Consider the following 20,340-nt stretch of genomic DNA (forward strand, 5'->3'; position numbering starts at 1 on the left):
TAAAACACTGAATGGTGCTTTGGTTCCTTAAATTCAGAAGTGGAGTGCTAAATTCAGGAGACGGAGCTGCGGAAATGTGAAGGTGTTTGTATTGTTCTCCTGACAAGTCAGTGGCTTGTGCAGATGTAAAGGGGGGAAAAATCGTGTTTCCAAATTGGAGATCTTTTAAGGGAAGGGCTGAGCAAAGACGAAGGGAATTCTGCTAATGCTTCTCCAAATATCAGCTGCAGATTGGAGTACAGCTCAGCTGATTTTCATCTTTATGGTAAATTAGAAAACGGAAATCGAGTAGCAGATTCTAGCTGGGTGGTCACTTCTTCGCACATTTGGATTTTTACTCACAACCCTGCGAAATAAATACAGATATGGCCCCCATTTTACAGATGGATTGATGGAAGAAGAGAGCGGTTGTGCGACCTGTCAGAGCTTGTACAGCTAGCGATTTGAACCCGGGCAGCCTGCCTCTAGAGCGCACAATATGTTCTCTTGTCTTCCTGTAGCTGAAATCAGTATGACTGCATATTGCTTTGAGCTCCGAGCAAAGGGTGTGACAAGAGATTTTGAATATCAATAATTTATTCAGAAAAAATTTGTTTTGATGTTTATTTATTTTTTGAGAGAGAGATAGACTCGAGCAGGGGAGGATCAGAGAGAGGCAGACACAGAATCCGAAGCAGGCTCCAGGCTCTGAGCTGTCAGCACAGAGCCCGACGCGGGGCTCCAACTCACGGACTGTGAGATCATGACCTGAGCCGAAGTCCGACGCTTAACGGACTGAGCCACCCAGGCGCCCCCAAATGTCATTAGTTTCTTGAAAATGACTTGACAACAAAAACAAGCGAAGAGAAGGAATTTGAAATCACGTGGGATCCCATTAGGAAGCGATGAAGATGACAGAGCTTTTGGAATATGGAATTCGAGGTGTGTCCAAGAAGTATGGATGTATCCGCACACAAACACACATTTGCTGACCCCTCAGCTTTTCTTAGAAGAACAGTATCCAGGAATCGGCCAATCCTTCTTGCTTCTCATCTTGGGGCATGCTACATAGAATTGCACAGTCAAGGGCAGCTCACCAGCCAACCCAAATGTCATCTCTGCAAGTGTCTGCTCGTGTGTGCGTGTGTATTATGACTTTCTTTCCCCTTCAAATTGCTGCCGGTCTTTTTTTCGTTCTCTGCATATAGTGTCTTAATATGTGTAGCATTTTCCCCCTCTGGCAGCTGGTATAGGGCTATTCTCATAACTTTTTTAGTTGCACTGGAGGCTGACTGCTCAGATCGGTGGAGGGACTCCCAAGGGATTCCAAGTAAATTTTCTCATAGCAAGTAGCCTGTGTTTAACGCAGATGCTCTCAAATGTACTCTTCAGAATTTGCCATTTTTTTCCTCTCTCTCTCTTTCTCCCTTTCTGTGGCACATATTAGGACTACTCACCAAGTGTTTCCAGTTGGCTGCCTCCTGGATACACTGTAGGACTGCATTCTCTGACTTCCTGTGACTCTGTGGGGTCATGTGACTGAGTCTAGCCAATGAGGTGCAGCATAGGTTGGTGGTCAACACCCTCTAGAACGCTGTGGCTCCACAAATGTAAGCCACATATGCAATTTTAAATGTTCCTGTAGCAGCATTAAAAAAAAGAGAAACAGGTGAAGTGAAGTTTCACAAGCGATTTGCTTTAACCTAAGACACGCAAAACAGATCCACGTGTACTCGACATAGATTTATTGAGATATTTTTGCAATCTTTTGTTATTTCTACAAAGTCTTTGAGGTTTGGTGCGTATTTTAGACTTAGAACCGTCTCAATTCACATGGGCGCCGTTTCACGTTCCCGAAGCTGCCTGTGGCTGGCTGGTGGCTGTCGTAGTGGAACTCTTTCCCTCCGCCACGGTGACGGGCCATGCTTCTCATGGTGGCTGCTTCACTCCGAATCAGGCACTGAGGACTTGCAGGGCAGAGCCCGCACTTGCCCCGAGAGGAACCTGAAATCCAAGTGTGGATTAAACCTTTGTTGTTATAGACCACTGAAACCCTGCAATATTTGCAATATTGGAGCCTAAATAGCCCGTCCTGCCAATTCTTCCTTCTTTCCTCAAAATAGGGTCACACCCTTAAATTTTTCCTCACCTCCTTTTGTATCTAAATATCTCTCTACTTAGTATGCATTCGTAGCCCCCACGGCATCTTTTCTCCTAGTTAGAATGCGTTTTATGCGCGGACCCAGTTTATTGAACCGGCTGTCCCACTGCTGTGTATTTAGAGTTATTTGCAATTATGCACTGTAACCAGCAACGCTGTCCTCCTCATCCTTCCGGTTAAGACTTAGGGGACAATCCTGAGTTGTTTTTTTTTTTTTTTTTTTTAAACACAAAGTTCTCGAAGTCAAGTAGCTAGGGTAGAGAGCACGGCACTTTTTATAGCGTTTAATAATTGCTTGTGGTTATTTCCCCGGGAAGTATTAGCGGGTTCTCTACTGCCTGCAGTATGGCACAGAGTATTTTAACTTTACTTTCTTATTGTGGTTAAACACTCCTCTGTGAGTTGGAGAACTGTATTTATTATTTTGCTAATTGCTTGTTCATATCAATTCTCCTTTTTTCCTGTGTTGTTCATTTTTTTTTATTGATCTGTAATTCTTCTGCCTGTATGCACGCTATTAACCTTTTGTTACCATAAATACTCCCTTTGTTCCTTCCTTGTTTTTCTCCACATTTGAGAGTTTATAAAAATAGAAAAAATATGACTTTAGGTGCTTTTTTGATTTATTTTTTATTTTTATTTTTTAGTGCGTTTTAAAACATAATTGCCTTGAAATCCGGTAAATGTTGTTCTTTAGAAGCAAACGAAATAAAGCATTACTGAACATTTAGTTAATCATTACATATCTGCCAGCCTCTTGAAAAGCCACCTATAAAACCCTCCTTGATCACAGAACAAGACACATGTAATAAATAGTAAACCTCTGAGTTGTGTCTACGTAAATAAATCCCCTCTCCACGTTGTGTATCTAAGTTGTGTAACGTCTAATATTTCTACGACTTTAGATGAACCGTCCTAAGCACATCCTTTGGTCTGTTAACACCCAAATCACTTTTGCCAAAATTTATATGAAAAAAATGAGAGTTGAATCTCCTTTCCCACTTTTCCCATTTTGGTCCAGTGACTCATCACGAATTCTTCCTAAAGGATTCCTCTTGGTTATAATCTGCTCGGTGGTCCCTGTTATCGTTCTGTGATTGCAACACCCTCGCGTTGTTCCCGGAAAAGTGTGCTGTGAACTACAAGCTCATATGCTATTTCTCAGCCCTTGTATGTCATTCTTAACACACACAAGACGATTTGCATTCATTTGTAATCATTGTTCTTTGCAAAATACTGGTAAGAGGGTTATTATAATAACCACCATTTTGCCCAGAGGGAAACTGAGACCCAGAAAGGTTAAGTGACTTACCCAAAGGCATACTGTGAATTGAAGGCAGAGCCAGGATTATAGGCGAGGATCCTTAGAGGTTGTCTGTTGTTCAGAACACTCAGCAACAGGGCCTCTTGGCTGTGTTTCCTTTCTTCCACGTGTCACGTTTTATTATTCCTTCACCAGATGAACAATTCTTTACGAACACATGACATGCTTATAATACAGGGTTGGAATAATAATCTCTCTTATTCCATTTGGTCTTTCTCTTTTTACATGTATTATTTCAGGAACCTGGAGGTAGGTGGGAAATGGAGAAATCATTCAAGATTTTTCCATGCAACAACCGAATGGAACCGTTGAAGAATCCAGAAGTTCAGCTTATCCCCTCCAGTTTATTTTCCATTCAACCTTTTTTTTTTTTTTTTTTCACCACTCCAGGTAAGAGCAACACTATAAAAGTTTCAAAAACAGCACACGGTTAGTGGACAAAGATTTTTCAGCTTCAGGTCTCATGGAATAGAACTCTTTGCAATGTCCTGCTAAAGTGTAGATTTAGTACTGTTTTCAACACAAGATTCTGGGAACAGGTAGGGGATTCTTCACTTGGGTGTGCTTCTGAGAATCAGTATTGTATTCATAAAGAACAGCGGGCTGTAACTTAGAAATGACCATCTTCCACTCCCCCAGAGCCAGCTGTCTATCTCAAAGAAAATTTGTGTTTGTCTTATTTGGAATACTGTTTGGGACTAGTTTTTCCACAGTTGGAAAGATAATGCTTCTGGCTTCTCTTTCTAGATAAATTATGAGAAAATGTGATTTTAAAAGGCATCTTTGGAAAGCACCTGAAGAATGTAAACAAAATTGTTGTCCAACTTAATTTAGGCCCCTAATTTAGAACATACATTTTGGTTTTTGCCTCCAAATGGTTTTTCAGTAACTCTCTGCCCCAAGAAGTTATCAATTATTAGCCACCCTCAGGAAGCAAGCCATGTATTCCAGGGTAATCCGATTAAGAGGGAAACTCAATCCGATTTACCTTAGAAGTAAGTTTTCCTTTTCAAACTTTCAGGAATAACACTTAAATACGTATTTATCTAATTCTGTGGTTCTGTATGAAGAATGTCGGGTCACAGTGCTTCCTGGAGAGGCTACTCGAACCTACCCTTCCTTTCTCCTTCTTCCACAGTGCTCCTCCTGTATCAGGAAAAATTAGGTAAGAGGAAAGACTCACCCCCTTTTAGGCAAGTTTAGGCTTTAGGTTTCAGAGAATAATAAAGCAGAGTATCAGTCAATCGAACCAAAGGTGGCTTTTATACAAAAGTGTAACTACCTTTTCTCTTGCTGTCACCCCATCTCCTCTCTGCCTTTCTAGCCACCACCTCCAGTTTGGGGTGGCCACACCCCCTCTCGACTCATGGAGGCAGGGAGGCTGAGAGATGCTGTTCCCAGTGGGGTTCCTGGATTCTGGGGTGCGGGGTGGGGGGTTGGGGGTGGGGCAGGTGGCTCAGATAACACTCCTGCTTCTCCTCTGCCATTTCTAGTCTCTGAGAGGGGTGCCTGCAGCTGTGTGCAAGGGAGGCTCTGACACTGGGCCTCACTCACCCTGCCCTGGGGCAGCAGCAACCCATAGGTCCTGGCTCAAGGGAGACTTGGTATTGCAGTTTTTGCACACTCATTATTTTATCTATCATTTATCTATCATCTATCTATCTATCTATCTAGCAGCATAGCTTGGGCCTTGCACAATCCCTTCTGGGATGTGAGTTAGACTTTTAAAGAAGGAAGATGGGGGCTGTGGCAGGCAGGGTTGGAGGGGGGGGATGGTGGGGCCACGAAGTGCTGGGCCAGATGCCTTCTCACTCAGGATACAGTTAAAGTACAGGTCATTGCCTGCCGGGTCCTCAACTGACCCTTGGTCTCCCAAAGGGTCATAGTCTCATCTTCAAAAAGAAGGAAGAAAAAGAGGGAAACCTCGAAAAGCACAGCGCGTGCAAACACAACTTCAGAGGTAAATAGTTAGGGTACCATGTCTAGCAATCGTGGGTTTGTTTAATTGAAATTTTTGAGTTTGGGGATGTCATGATTGGTGCAGGATTTTGGCAGCCCAAGGCCCACAAAAGACCGAAACTCCTGAATCATCCCATTAAAACCAGATATCTGGCCACATTTGTTGATGTTAGTTTGGCAAACATTTTTTTTTTTAAAATTCATGTTTTCAAGTTAAAAGCTCACTTAATCCTAATATAAGCTTCCCCATCCTTCTGTTTTTTCTCTATCTGTTCCTTGGAGAGATTAAAAAGAAAAAAACCCCATACTGACGCTAAATAAAAACCAGAAAGAGCATCCTTATGCCATTTATTTCTCTGAGATTGAACAGAAGTTATTTTTTTTTCTTAGAAAACTTTTGATTAAAAAAAAAAACCACTTCAAAAGGTACTTTGCATTATATGTATATCTTCCGTGAAAAAAAAAAAAGAGCCCACATCTAGTGATTTTCTTATCTTGTCCTCATCTGGTAAGATCTGTGCTAAAATATCTTTCAAAAAAGAAAGAAAAAAACCAAAAAGGAAAAAAAAAGAAAGAAAGCCCTTTGTGAGCAGCAGAAATGTCTTCTTCAGTGTGGGCCATTCCTTTCTCTGGGATGGAGGGGGGAAGGGGGCTTTCTGGGCCAGGCCGGCCCCGCGACCTTCGGACTCCGGGGCCCCTGTGGGCCCCCCGACTTCAGCGCCCACCCCATTCATTCTGCTCGACCTGGGAGCCCGGGTTCAGAGCCCCCCCGCCGGAGTTCACCCTTGGACCCCGCTATTGTCCTTCTCGTCTGACCTCTGCTACTCTAAGTTCCAACAAGGTGATCTGGAAAAAACACCACTGGCTCCCTGGCGGGCTCCCGGACTCGTCTTTTCGCGCTGCCGGCGGCGGCTCTTTCCTCCCGGGGACCACCAAGCGCTCAGCTTTGCACGGCCAATTTATGGCGCTGTCAGGGGCTCGGGCGCCGCGCCCATTGTGCGGGGCGCCGGGCCTGACCCCGCCGGCAGCTCCGGGGAGCCCGATTGTTCCCTCATTAGGGCGGCCGGGAGCGGCGGAAAGGCTGGCGGCCCTTTCCCACAATCGGCGACAATGTGCGGCCGCAGACGTGTCACTTTCGCAGGCGAGGAGAAATGGAGAGGATGTGCCTCGGAGTGGGCTCCGGGAACGAGGCATTCCCACGCCGGGGCGGGGGATCCCACACCCCCAGGCCCCCCAAACCCCTCACGGCTGCTGGGCCTTTGACGGCGGTTGGGTGGGGGGCGGTCAAATGCCCGTAGGAAGTGTGCTGGGGGAAGCGGCGAGAAAGCCTTCCAAAGAACTAAATCAAGAGTTACAAAGAACCAAAAGACAGTCGGTGAACCTGGGCACAGTGGGTCTTTGTGCACAGGGGCAAGGATTGCCCAGATGTAAACAGAAGGCTGAACCCTGCCCCGCCGGGGTGGGGGGGGGCGGGGGGCTGGGCCGGTGGCCACGGGGAGGAAGGCAGAAGCGGGGCCGCGCAGTGAACCAGTCGCTAGGAGATGAGGTCTTCTTGCAAATGCTTCTTTTATAACGAGGAGACGTCCGCTGGTGTGCAGCAAACCTCTTTGCAGCCTCGCTTCTAGACCCAGTGCTTTTTCCTCTGCAGTGGTGTTTGTCCCGAACGTGTGTGTGTTGCCGCTGCTGTGTCCCAGTGAAAGAGTCTCCCAGAGAGGTGAGGGAGCCTCAACTCCAGACGGTCACACTCTCACTTTTCCTCCTGGCCGGGAAAGTGAGGAACCGAGCCCACACAAGCCTTCCCTCCCTCCCCCCCGCCCGCCTGCCCGAAAATAAAGAGCCCAGCTTCAGAGAAACCGGGCAAAGGCTCAAGGGGAAGGGACAAAAAGAACCATCTCTGTCCTCCCCTCTTAGATGTATACAAAAGGCTATGCTCAGATTCTTAGGTCTGTGAAATGCTATTTGAGCTGAAACACAATACCCGCCTCACAGGGCCGGCACGAAAAGCTATTTCAGGCAGCCATAACTTAGGGTGATTCTCTTTAGTTTATAAACATCATTAACTCATCTTATGAGATGATGCAAAAAACTGTTTCACGGCTCTCTCTTGCACGTTTCACAAACGTGGGTCCTGGAGCTGCAGCCTTGACTCTGCCTCAGGACGTCATGGAGTTTCTTAGCAGGTGATTCCAAACCGCGCCCCCGAGGGAACCTGAGTGTAAACTCTGTGCACAGTTTTTCACTTCAAAACTCTCCTCCGGCACAGTGCCTTCCAACTGCAATTCTGTTTACGTCTTTAGCAGCACACAGAACTGAAAAGAAAGTTTACATTCCAAGAGGCTATTTGTATAAAATACGTATTTAAAGACACCGATTGTTGTATTTCAACTACATTTAAAAATTCTAAGTCCTCCAGAATTTTAAATTACTCTCGTGGTGGAACCACAGATCTTTGCCTGATTGCAAAATCAGGGGAGTGAAACTTTTTTTTTTTAAAAAAAGACGGAGTCTCATCTCTGAAGCGCATCTCGTTCTATGGTTTTGTCTAAACGACCAGACGAAAAGGGTTCTAAGGCTCTTGTTGTTAGTATTATAACAAGAACTGGGTGGGGGTGTTATCACAAGGCAAGTTGGGTAGTTTATAGAATTCATTGCGAAGATTAATTTGGTTGTGACAGTTTTTCTTTTCTTTTCTTTTCTTTTTTTTAGCAGATGGCTCTCTGTTCACTGTTAAGCTTAAAATCAAATGTGTAAAGTTTTTCTTTAAAAAAAAATAGTGGTCTTAATTTGAGGCGCATGGTATGTATTCTTGTAGTTTGTGATGGTTGGTTTTGGGTGATGGGGGGGTGTTTCTTTTGAATTTCTAGTTTTCTCTAAATCTGTGAAATTTCACTGTTCTTGTAGTTCTGAGCAAGTAAATCTGCACTTGATCTGGGCCCAAACATATTTTGATTGTAAATAAAAAGTCTTCTTTTATGAGGATGTTCACTTCACAGCTTGAGCGGTGTAATTTTTATACAGGTCTCAGCAATCAATAAAAAAGCCACAGGAGGAATGATTTATCTTGTTGGTTACAGAGACTGTCACCGAGAGAAATTGTAAAAGATCAATTTACACAACCTGGTGAGAGAATGTTATTGATATAACACGGTTGATCAGTTTCTGGTTGTCTATGCACAGGCCCCGCGGAGGGAGTTTCCCCCGCGATAGGCCCACTGGCCAAGGTCTTAATAGACTCGGCGCTCCATGAAATGGACCCAGAACCAATGGCAGCGGAGATGAAGGTGGCCAGACCGCGCGGGGCTCAGCAGCCGGGTGGGTGGGGGGGGACCAGGCATTGGCTGCGCTCCCATTACTTGGTTCCTTCTCCGTCTCTGTCTCTATCTCTGTCTCTCTTTTTAATTTTTTCCCTCCTACTGTGAGAACTGTTCACTTGGAGACTCCCTGTCTTAATTACAAAGAGCCCTTTTAGCCATAGGTCACAGGACTTGGCTCTCTTGACAGGAAATAAGGAAACAAGCTACCTTCCTGGAAAAAAAAAATTTCAAACTTCCAATTCTCAAATGAGTTAAATGAAGCTTGTCAACGGTTGGGAGTTGAGACTTTGACAGTTGGCTAATTGCAGTTGGTACATTAACTATGTTTTAACCGGAGCTGTTGGGGATGGAAGTAAATAAAAAAATAAAACCCAGGCACTTCCAACCGGAGGCACGACGTTGCCTCAACGAAACACAGAATGTAAAAGAACTTAATCTCAGTCTTTCTGGCTGTAAGTATGACAATACGAAGTGGGGTCCAGGCCTTTAACATTTCAATTATATAGATTTACAAGCGGTAACACTTTTAAAACTGACACTGAAAGCAACTTTCAAACTGAGGAAGGTCCTTCTCTGTTTTGAGCCTACCTTCAAAGTATCCTCTGCCTGTATAGTTTTATATGAAATGTACTATGGAAAATCCGCCAAGTAAATATCTGGTTCCACGTCTCTGTACACCGGTCTCAAACAGAGAACATTTGCGGATGAAGATAAATCTTAGTGGAGCTGGTTTATTTTCCGATTTGCAGTTCTTTAACAGTATTACTGGAGACGGACTATCAGTTACACTGAAATAAAGAATAGCAACCATGAACCCTCACTCCAGCAGTTTCCTTATTGACAGACTATTATAATAAGCCCAGCAGAAAAGAAGCAACCAGATTTCGGAGAAGAGCACCGTGTTCTTGTGTATTTAATGTATCATTTGCACTCATATGTAATGTCAGAATGATAATTATAATGTGACCGGAGTTACAGGAGTATGAAAGAGTGAAAAGGCTGAGAAGACAAACTAATACATTTTTTCCAAGCTTACATTTTAGCTATAGTTTTAGTAATATTCTCTCATGCTCTTTTGTTTCTAACAGATCCCACAGTTTTTTTTTTAATATTTATATACACGTATGTGTGTATGGGTACCTACATGCTTAGATACACACATGTATATTTATTTGAGTATCTGAAGTCTGTCTTTGTTTTTTTCATGTTTTTGCAATGCACATGACACCCACTCACCCACCCACACACACCCTTTTCACTTGGAAAATGGATGAATCTCATGCGTTCGGAACACCTACTGAAAAGGTAACGATCAGCTAGTTCTATGCATGCTGTTAGATCAACTTTTAATCGCTGAATGTCCAATTAGTATTTATTTGCTTTTGTTTATAGAAGAATGAGTACATGTGATTTTGCTTTCATATTCCTGTATATTAAAAGTCCCTAACAGCTCTCCTTGTCTTTTCATTAGCTAAAATTCGTGCCCCTCCACGCCCCCCGCCCCCAGTCTCTTACCACATTCATTATCAAACAAACAAAAGACTGCTCACAAAAATCTGCCTTCCCTTCCTTTCCCCACTAAGCTCTTTCACAGCATGTAGATAGTCCTATCTCAACATCAGTGATGCCTGTAATCTGGCATCAGACAACTTTGCTGCCTCTTTCCTCTTCAGGGCTGTAAATGAATCAGCGCTCATATTACGTAGCTGGTAATGGTGCACCAACCCTACCGCGGGAGCTATGCTCCCATCCAGATCAGAAAAATAGCTCCTCGGCATCTTCACATCTGGAGAGGACATGCTTGCTCACATCTTCAGCCCAGGTCTTTTGTTTTTCTTTCGTTTTGTTTTCATGCAGTTTCTGTTCCTGCCAAGCTCCTGATGGCCGCAGGCCCCACCAAGGTCTGGTACTGACTGTTCTCTGCCCTGGCCCTCCTCCTACTTTCACCCTTCTAACCAGATCAACCCCTCCCCGGCAGGATCCCACAGATCCAAGTTAAAATGCAATTTCCTGCTTTTGATAAGTAGACACCATCCAGCCAGAACAAAACAGAACACTCTGATACAATTGTCTCACGGCCAAGGGGGGAGGCGACTCCCACCCTTCAAGTCTCCCCTCATTTAAGCCAAGCAGGAAATGCAATTTCTGATCTTTATTCCCGCATTTTTCACCAGGCTCTCCAGACACATATTGACAGGGTCTGCACATGCAAATCATTCAGGAAGCTGGGGCCAAGGTCTCCGTCGTGATTTGGACATGAATGGATATTTTCCATCTTGGGTAGGCAAAGAATCAGAAGAACCCTAGGTCAACAGCTCGAAAATGTATTTTCATACCAGACATGGTTGCCTACCAGAGTATGCCTTACGTTGGGAGGGTGTCAAACTACCTAGAAACATGGCCTGACTTTTGCCAAATGACTTTCTCTGCGACCCATCCGGCTGCATTCTCTCTCCTGAAGACTGTCAGTTCTTACTCAATAATTTTTAATATTATTTGCTCCCCCAGTGTTTCTTGGAGTACCTAAAGGACATATAGTTATGAACAGTTTCCTAGTACAAACAGTAGGACAAGTGGAAGGGAACTAAGTAATTAATCAACCAACATATTTTTTCTACATGCAGAGCACTTTGGGCATTCCCAAAGGCGTCAGAGAAGAATGTTAAGACTGACTCTTATCTGAATGAGCCTATCAACTGTTTGGCAAGAGACTGTCCTCGATGACAAAGAGTAAACATGAAATCAGATCGAACTGACTACGTGTTTTCCAGGGGAACGTGACATCAATAAAGTTCAGGTTTATGAGGAAAGCTTTCCGAGATAGAAAGGATTTTGTTTGAAGAGGGAAGAATAGAGAGGATTAGAGGTGAAGGAAGAACACGAGCGATGGTGTGGAGGCAGGAGTGAGTCCAGCGTGGTCTGGAGTCCGTATTACGATGGAGACCATTAGACAGAGCCCATGTTATCTACTGGGGAGTGATGGTAAGCAGGTTGGCAAGCCAGGAAGCCAGGTTATGAAGAGTCCTGACAGATATGTCAGACATTTAATAAACGTCCAATAACGAAGTAAATGAGCTCAGATTCGAGGTAGTGTAATGTTAACTCAGTGAGTGCTTCCGTGTAGTTGCATGACTTAACGAAAGGGAGCCTTTCAAGATATTGCTTAGGTATTGGTGGGGTTGATGTCGACTGGTGTGTGTGTTGGGGGGTGGGGGAGGAGACAATTGAAGGATCACCTGCAGTTAGCCAGGGGAGAGGTGATGAGACTCTGAACCTGAACCAGAATGTCTGGTGGGGTGCGGGGGAGGAGGGAAGAGAAAGGGATGGTTTTGGAAACGTCAGAGAGAAACCAGCCTGCAGTTCCTAGGCAGTCAGTACAGAATTGATGACAGCATAATGTCATTGGACTAATATTGAAGGTAATGAATAAGTCCAAGATGGCACCACCAGATGGGGTGACTAGGATCATGGTCGTACCACTGGCAGTAATAGCCTTCCTGATCTGTTTAGGGAAGAAATACATAGTCTGGGGCATGTATGGGGAATAAATTATAGCCATTTCAAATAAAACACCCAATGGGAGGGAGGTTAAATGAGACATTGGTGAAGAGTAGGTCCACATGTACAGTCATTAAGATTGTCTATGACTCGATAAATCCAACAAACCATGAATGTAGGCTTTATCTATGTGCGTCTAATGTGGGTTTGAAGAAGAATGAGACTTTTTCGTGAATTGAGAACAGACGAAAAAGTCCCTTTCATTACATACTCTGCAGGTTACAGTAGAATAGAAATAGCATACAAATATAATGCGCGTCGTTTAAAAGAAGTCAAATAGAATCTTTTTATACTGAACCATGCTCTCTTATTGTAGTTTTGAAAGTAAAGAACTCATTCTATTCAAGTTTAGCTTTTTTTTTTTTTATAAAACATAAAGATGTGTGCAAAGAGAAACACGAAAAATGCAACCTGTCTTCCCGCTAAACGAAGTGCCATATAATGGAAGCTCTCCACACCGAACTCATGTTTCACAACCAGGAGTTTGTGAACACAGAAAAAAAATCTTTTGAGGAAAAAGGAGTTGTTGAGTGAGTGATTGATGTAATAAAAGCAGGACTCAGGGTCAAATGATTAGGCAACAAATTTCAAGCATGTAACTGGGCACCAGGGTACTCATCAAAGGCTGGCTTGTTTAGGAGAAGCTATGAAGATTTTTCTCAAAGGTACTACCTTTCATCTGATCTTTGCCAGAATTACCTACAGAAGATAGAAAAAAGATAAATTATTTATGTAGCAAGCATTCGAATGACAATGGATTTAACTGTTAATAGTATTATGGCCTCAATTATGAAATTATTTTCTGATCCCATAAAGATATTTTAATTTTAATTCAAATTGACCCCACGCAAGATAGACAGAAGTGATGTTGGTTGAGCATAACTGAGATATCTGAACAAACTAGTTACAACATTTCACTTTGAAATGCTTTCAAAAACAAATGCATCGAGTCAGAAGTGCCAGGTCCCTCTCTTCCAGAAGGTTTGATCTGGCCCTGGGCAACAAAACTTTAAATCATTTGTGAGTTAATACTAAGGAAACTTGGGTTCTGTTAGGTTTGCTCTACTGGACATAGATATGGGAATGAAGAGAAAAAGAAAGGGAAACATATTGGTGACAAATGCTTAGGGCTCATTGAAAATTCTAGGACACCACAGATGAGTACATTCAACCTGCTGAAATTAATTGGAAGAACTTTCCTATGACTAAACCTACAGCTCTTAGAATGCTAAGTGTAGGAAAACCAGGTCACGTGAATATCCTAAAAATCTTTGTAATCGAACTCAATTTATGTGACACCAAAGAACACTGATGTCTTAGAAACAAATACATTTGATTCATCAGTTTAATCGAATAAACTCCTCATGCATAATAAGAGTTTTTCGTAAATTGAAAACAGACAAAAAAGTCCCAAACAGGTGGAGGACTGATTAGAACCCAACCCTGTGGACTTGTAGAGACATCTTTGGAGTCAAGAAGAAGACGAGAAGCCCTCTTGCATGGCTAGGTCCAGACAAGGCAACATGACAGATATAACAGAAAAGGGAATATAAAACAGAAGAGTAAGCAGCAAAAATATTAACTAGGGTTTCTTATTTTGGGTATTTTAAAAAAATTATATTTATTTTGAGAGAGAGAGAGAGAGTGAGTCTGCCTGGGAGGGGCAGACAGAGAGGGAGAGAGAGTCCCAAGCAGGCTCCGGGCTACCTGATGAGGGGCTTGAACCCACGAACGGTGAAATCAATACCTGAAGTGAAACCAAGAGTTGGATGCTTAACTGACTGAGCCATCCCGGTGCCCTGGGCAGGCTTTTTTTGTTTATCGGCTTGAGCAGAAAGATCTGTTCACGTTTGATTTCTTGATTTCTACCATGAGATTTCCGTAAGTGGTGGCTCCTTTGTTTTTTTTGTTTCTTAACCATGATAAAACATACACAGCAAAATTTACCATTTTAAGCATTTTTTAAAAAACATGTTGATTTCTTGGGGTACCTGAGTGGCTCAGTCTGTTGAACGTTGGACTTTGGCTCAGGTCACGATCTCTCGGTTCATAAGTTCGAGCCCCACATCTGGCTAGGTGCTGTCACCCTGTTGGCGCAAAGCCTGCTTTGGATCCTCTGTCCCCCTCTCTCTGCCTCTCCCCTGCTTATGTGCTCCCCCAAATAGACAAATATTAAAAAATGTTTATTTGCTTATTTTTGAGAGAGAGCGAGCGCAGGGGAGGAGCAGAGAGAGGGAGAGAGAGAATTCCAAGAAGGCTCTACGTTGTCAATGCAGAGCCGGATATGGGGCTTGATCTCGCAAACCATGAGATCACGACCTGAGCCGGTATCAAAGAGTCGGACATTTAACTTATTGAGCTACTCAGGCACCCCACATTTTAGGTGTTTTTAAGTGTATGGTACACAGTGTTGTATAACCATCACCACCATCCACGTCTAGAACCAGTTCATCTCCCCAAACTGAAACTCCGTCCCTAGTCCCTATCAAGCATTAAGCCCCCAAGCCCTTTTGCCTCAGCGCCTGGTAACCACGATACTCCCTTCTGCTTCTGTGAATTTGACCCCTCTAGGCACCTCACATAAGCAGGACCATACACTGTTTGTCCTTTTGCGTTTGATTTATGTCACTTAACATAATTTCGTCACGTCAGCCTGTCTTCAAGGTTCGTTCGTGTTGCAGCTGTGCGTCAGAATGCCCGTGTTTTTTGAGGCTGAATGATATTCCACTGTATGTATATGCCACAGGTTGTTTTCCCATTCATCTGTTGACAGTGGGGTTGTTTTCACCTTTTGGCTCTTGTCCATAATGTGAATATGAACATCAGTGTGCAAACATCTGTTCGAGTCTTTGCTTTCAAATCTTTGGAGCATATAGGGGTGCCTGGGTGGCTCAGTCGGTTGGGCGTCCGACTTCAGCTCAGGTCACGATCTCGCAGTCCGTGAGTTCAAGCCCCGCGTCGGGCTCTGGGCTGATGGCTCAGAGTCTGGAGCCTGCTTCCAATTCTGTGTCTCCCTCTCTCTCTGCCCCTCCCCTGTTCATGCTCTGTCTCTCTCTGTCTCAAAAATAAATAAACGTTAATTAAAAAAAAATTTTTTTTTTAAAATCTTTGGAGCATATATACCCAGAAGTAGAATGGCTGAATTTTATGGGAATTCTGTTTACTTTTTTTCTGACGAAACGCCAGCGTTTCCGCAACCTTTTACATTGCACAAACGTGCGGATTTCTCCACATCCTCGCCAGCATTTATTTTCTGACTTTCTAGTTTTGTTTTTTTGTTTTTGTTAAATAATCACTATCTTAATCAGTGTGGGCCCTGGCCCTTTATCACTGTTTACTTTTAGCCAGTTGGTTCCTAAAGATCAAGATCTAAATATACGTATGCCAAGGAAGCACACACCCCAGATGATAAAGACAAAGCACACTTCTTTTTTTTCTGAGAGAATGGGATGCAATCAGGCAGCCATTATGTCCTCACATGCATGGAGGAAGGGGCTGATGGGCAGGGTTGTCTGTTCCCTTGAAGGCACTGATCCACCAGAGTCTTAGGGTGTTCCGGATTTAGAGCCTCTTGGAGCAGCTCTTTTAAATCCAGGGAAATGAGGCTATTTATCTCTGTGGATGGTGGTCTGGTACTTGCTGGGCTCTCTTTCCTCAGACTCACCCTGAGATATGTACCTACCTTGATTTCTTCAGCTATTTCTCTTCCCTCCTCTCAGACCTCCCGCCTCTTCATACTCATTGAGAAATGAGAAAGTTACTTTTCAAAAAATATTTTTTTTAATGTTTGTTTATTTCTGACAGAGAGAGAGAGAGAGAGAGAGCGTGAGCTGGGAAGGGGCCTAGAGAGAGAGGGAGACACAGAATCCGAAGCAGACTCCAGGCTCTGAGCTGTCAGCACAGAGCCTGGCGTGGGGCTCGAACTCACGAACCGTGAGATCATGACCTGAGCCGAAGTCGGACCCTTAACAGACTGAGCCATCCAGGTGTCCCGACAGTTACCACTTATTTATGCATATTTTTTCCTTGAGTCGTTCCATATTGATTCCTGGTATTCCTTCAGTCAGGTGGCTTCTAAGTCACGCTGAGAGATGAGTTCTTTGTCAAAGGCCAGTGGATTTCACCACATCAAGATAGGAAACCTCTTTCCATCTTTGGAGGGTCCCCATCGGTATCTTTATTCAGACACTTTGAGAATCCAGCCACCCAGACTAGCACAGTGCCTGGTACATGTGGAATTAAATAAGTCGTCTAGAAGAGGGGGGTGCTGGCCTGTGAGGTAATTGAGGGGAGGCGGAGGGAGGGGATAGAGTCTGAGGGAGACGGAACTTGAAGAAATAAAGAAATGTGGGATGGGGGGGTCTCTGGCAGGAGAGCTCTGAAAAACACAGAAACAAAATCTTTTATTTTTCCCAGCAGGCGGTGGGTGGCTAGGGAGGGACTTATAAAACACCACGGCTTGCTTCTGATGTTGGAGTCAGCGTAAGGTTTTCCAGCTACGAACACTTTCAATCATCTATTGGGCAAAAAAGGGCAAATCTGTTTCCTAAAGAACATAATAAAGATCAGATACAATCCTTTGGCTTCACAAGCTCACGGTGTAATAAAATAATGTCCAAATGTCATCGAGGCTGTGCTTGGGTTGGAGAAGCAATTTCAATGCACCTTCTTAAAAGGTAGCATTTATAAAGAACTCGTAAAGATCCACTTCCTTGAGCTATGGAATTTGAGCACATCTTACGTCAATAGAGGTGAATGTTTTACTTTCATTTCTTCATTAGAGAGGAGGGCTGTGCTTTTAAGTATGTATTAATGATATTGACAATAATGTCATAAAAGGTAAATCCTTTGCATGCCTTGCACAGTTTATTCAACATGGAAAGCCAAGTCAGAGAGCTTTTGCTAAGGTATGCTGGATCACAAGAGAAATAGCCAATAAAATTATTTGTTAAATAAATGTATTTGAAGAAAAAAGGTTTCAGTTTGAAATCACTTTTTAAAAAAAAATTGTTTTAACGTTTATGTATTTTTGAGAGATAGAGAGACAGAGTGTGAGTGGGGGAGGGGCAGGGAGAGAAGGAGACACAGAATCCGAAGCTGGCTCCAGGCTCTGAGCTGTCAGCACAGAGCCCGACGCAGGACTCGAACTCACTAACCATGAGCGAGATCATGACCTGAGCCGAAGTCGGACGCTTAACTGACTGAGCCACCCAGGCGCCCCTAGAAATCACTTTAAAATAGTCTCTTGCGGGGCGCCTGGGTGGCATGGTCGGATGGGCATCCAACTCTTGATTTGGGCTCAGGTCATGACCTCAGGGCCATGGGATCCAGCCCCGCTTCAGCCTCCACGCTGAGTGTGGAGACTACTTAAAATTCTCTCTCTCTTTCTGCCCCTCTCCTCTGCTCTGTATCTTAAAAACAACAACAGCAACACACACACGCAAAATAGTTTCTTATTATTTTCCCTATACAACAGAATTGCTCTAAATATGGCTGATAAGAGCGACAGCGCCCATCTAAAAAGGAATGTCTTACATTAATAGGAAGTGCTGATGATCTTTTCCTTTATTTTAACAGCACAAACATTTAAACCTCCTTTCCAAAGAAAAAAGAGAGAGACTGAGTTTGGGGGTGGGAGGTAGCCAGAAGGGGCTGCCGAAAAAACGATCTTTCACTTCCAATAGGTCTTAATGTTTAAAATCTCTGAAGTTTTCTTGTGTGTTATGAAAAGCTACAAATTTATCTTTTTCCATTTTCCCAAAGGAGGTTGACCCAAATCCAACAGCAGCAGTTGAAAAATTTCTCTAAGCTTTATCAAATGGCCCCTACAGAGCCCAGCTTAAAATTAAAAGCTCCCCCTACCAGAGGGAATATATGTGACTTTAATAACTGAAATGTGTTTTTACTTTCTATTACAGAGGTCAAAAGGTTTCTAAACAAACCAAATTTATCAATTATTTAGAGCTGATTTCTTCTGAAGTGGTATTTCTAAGATATTATTTGGTGGATAAATTCAATGTTCTAGAGCCAACTGCAGCGTTTTATTCATAACAAATTTCCACTAAACTGAATTTGCTGGGGCAACTTAATTTCCACTATCGTGTTTGCACTGTAGAAATATCAACTGAAGTGTTACAGTGCCTAACTAGTGGGCTTTTCAAAGAAAAATTCCATATAAGCATGCTTATTCAGCACCCCTCCCCCGGCTTTCTGTTTATTGCTTAAGAAATGAACTGCCTTTTTCTATCTACTGGGATTAAAAAAAAAATTTTTTTTTCAGCTCCTGAAACATTCTTCAAAACCACAGAGATACCTCTAAAGTTAAAAACAATATCTTAAACTACATTGTCATCCTAGCCGCCGAAGAAAATGAGATTGTTGTCAAGGTTTTGGTTAAGGAGATTTGTTTTTAAACGGAGTCCTAGGCTGGCATGCCCACAAACACACACATGCGTGTGTGTATGTGGAGTAGGTCAGGGTCTCTTCCCCAAAATTCTTCTGGAATCTTGATGGACTACTTGGTTAGGGCTCTATGTTAGAGAATTCAGTAACAGTTTATAGAGCAACTGCTCTTGATTCTTAACACAGTGCATAGCCCATGTAAATATTATGTTTATTATATACTAACTAAACATATATTGGGTTTCTGCCTAAAGTCTACCACTTGGTGTATGCAGAAAACATTATAGAACAGTTCATAAATTCATTTGAAGCTGTGTTAAATGAAAGCAGCCGTCCAGAAGCTGAAATTTTTTCATCTTTAAAATAGCAGGGCTTCCCAGCTCAAAAGCAGGAGGTTTATTTATGCTGGTGAATGCAACACACCAAAGGAATCAAGGAGCACGCACTGCAGGTTCGGTTTTAACGAAAGCAAATTTCGTTAAGGCAAAAGACCCGGTTATACTTCCCTTGTCGATATGGGCTTTTATTTTATTGTTACCATTGTTATTATTTTCGTAAATTCAGGAAAAAAGAGGGGGGGAGGAGAGCTTTTCCGTCTCTGATACCTCGTAGCCTGTTCAAGATGGAAATAACAGCGGTTAGGTTTTCCAGACAGCCACTGATAAATGAAAATAAAGGTGGAAAAAAAGAAATGGGGCAAGCAAGGCAAGCCCAGTCCACCTCTCAGGGAACTGGATGGCTGGGGGGGTTGGTCAGAGGTTAGACCTCTTTCCTTTCTTTTTTTAAAAAATTTTTTTTTTAACATTTATTTATTTTTGAGACAGAGAGAGACAGAGCATGAATGGGGGGGGGGGCGGCAGAGAGAGAGGGAGACACAGAATTGGAAGCAGGCTCCAGGCTCTGAGCCATCAGCCCAGAGTCCAACGCGGGGCTCAAACTCATGGGCCGTAAGATCGTGACCTGAGCTGAAGTGGGACGCTTAACCGACTGAGCCACCCAGGCGCCCTAGACCTCTTTCCTTTCTGAACGGCTGGCTGGCATCCAACCACAGCCTGAAAAGACCCCCGAAGGCTAATTTCCACCCCCGCGTGGGCATGGTCTGTGGAGGTGAGTTGGTAGTCTCAAGTCGAACACCAGGAGGGATGGAACTGGTACCGACGTGAAGACCCACTGAGGGGTTTTGAACTCTCACGTGTGCACTGCGTTCCTGGAACTGCTTCATGGTAAATTTGGCTGAATTAATCTCCAAGCATAACATCTGGGATTTTCGCCGGGTCACGGAGTTAACAATTTTAGCCCTGCAGGAATAGATGGCCAGTGTTCTAGGTCACGGCTGCCATTTTTTATCACCACTTCCAAGTGCTTATTAAAGTGCCTTTGACTGTAAGCAAAGCTTGGAAACTAACGCTGCACAAAAAAAGGTCTTGGTAACAACCTTTGTGGGGTTCTAGGGCTGGGGATGCTGTTATCAAAGCAATCAACCAACATTTTTTTTGTTTGTTTGTTTTTTGCTCCACGAAAGCACCTAGAATAGTGGGTGAAATATATAGTATGTGCTCAACAAACATCTGATTTGTTGTCTTCAGACACCAATCATTTGTTTGAACAGTGGTTTTCAACCTGGATTTTCAACTTGGATCCTT

The 20,340-nt window shown here is 43.4% G+C and overlaps 1 long non-coding RNA gene across 2 annotated transcripts; it reads right to left on the reverse strand.

The window, feature by feature from the left end:
* Positions 1-1,769: 1,769 nt before the first annotated feature.
* LOC122237007 lies at positions 1,770-6,418 on the reverse strand. 2 transcript variants are annotated; one of them, XR_006215202.1, is made up of 4 exons: positions 6,240-6,418; positions 4,453-4,610; positions 3,453-3,707; positions 1,770-1,983 (listed from the first exon to the last, which is right to left on the reverse strand). It is a non-coding gene; the product is annotated as an uncharacterized LOC122237007 (long non-coding RNA). The 2 variants fall into 2 exon arrangements; XR_006215203.1 differs by lacking the exon at positions 4,453-4,610.
* Between the last annotated feature and the right edge of the window lie 13,922 nt (positions 6,419-20,340).

This window comes from Panthera tigris, chromosome A3 (assembly GCF_018350195.1).
Source record: "Panthera tigris isolate Pti1 chromosome A3, P.tigris_Pti1_mat1.1, whole genome shotgun sequence".
Classification (NCBI taxonomy): Eukaryota; Metazoa; Chordata; class Mammalia; order Carnivora; family Felidae; genus Panthera; species Panthera tigris.